Below are 1,359 nucleotides of genomic sequence, written 5' to 3'. Positions count from 1 at the left end.
GATCCATTGAGCCTGGGGGTCAAGGCTGCAGTGAGCTGTGATCATGCCACTGCATCATAACCTGGGTAAGAGAGTGAGACCCTATTTCGAAAAATAAAAACAATAATAAAAACTAGGAGTAGAAAGGATAGGGGTTTAGATGAAACAAGATTGCCCATGTATAACTGTTGATGCCTAATGATGGATATGTTGAGTTCAGTACATTATTTTTTCTACTTCTTTGTATTTAGAATTTTCCACTTAAAAAGTTTTTTTAAATAGATTGACAAAGGTTTATCAAAGTTAATAATATTTCAATTTTTCCAAATATTTTAGATATAATGTGTTAAATGGGATACTTTTCAACCTTTCAGTGAAAGAGTAAGACATACAATTTATAGTCATTCGATATGTCTTGATAAAGCTTTTTTGGTATTCTTCCCAGATATTGAGAAATTGAGTGATTCTAATGACTGGCCATTAAATCCTTTTGCAAGTCAAGCAGTTTCCCCTATTTTGTTTTCAACAAAAAGGAAGGCAGATATATCCATCAATAGACAATTAAAAATTAATGAGGAACCACTATGTGGTTTCGGCATTTATTTTGGAAGGAGTACAAAGAACTGAGTGGCATTATCATAACAAAATTGATTACATTTCTATTGATTCACTTATATGAACAAGGCTTCTCAATTTTTGCACTGATGAAAACAAAAAATAGGAATAGAATTGATGCTAAACATTGTCTCATTCTGGCAAAGAGTGACGTCATAGTGCATGCATGAAATAAATGAAAAGAAGCCTCATCCATCCCATTGAGAGATGCATTTTCAAAATTAAAAAGGTAGTGATAAATTATTTTACAAATGTTGTGATGTATTTATGTACTTTGATCAATTGTGTACTGATAATTTATTTTATTTTATTTTTTACTGACCCCCCCCGCTTTAATAATAACCAAATATGAAAGAAATTTTTCACATTAAATATCTGTGGCCATAGAATTTTTTTCAAGTTCCATATTTATTTTTGTGATAGAAAAAGATGCTAGGGTGACCAAGATTTCTGAAGCATAAAAATCGATCACAAGATACAATTCTGTGGGGAAGTAAATGGACAGCCAAGGAGAAAAAGCAACAGGTAAAATTTCTGACTGTTAGAAAAAGGCTTGCTCATGTGTTTTTTAAATAGCTGAAGATTGGTGTCTAATTGCTATCTTATTTGTATTATATCTAAAATAATTTTAAAAGAAGTAATTTCATTTAAAAATGTTAATATCTACAATGTGCTAGAAATTACATCTTTTGCAAATATTCATGAGGAAAAAATTTTACAAGTTCAACTTAAAATCCTCAAGAGAAGATCCAGATTTTTTAAAAA

Source organism: Rhinopithecus roxellana, chromosome 6 (genome assembly GCF_007565055.1).
Source record: "Rhinopithecus roxellana isolate Shanxi Qingling chromosome 6, ASM756505v1, whole genome shotgun sequence".
Taxonomy (NCBI): Eukaryota; Metazoa; Chordata; class Mammalia; order Primates; family Cercopithecidae; genus Rhinopithecus; species Rhinopithecus roxellana.
The sequence above is the reverse complement of the archived record's forward strand: the minus strand, read 5'-3'. Positions refer to the sequence as shown.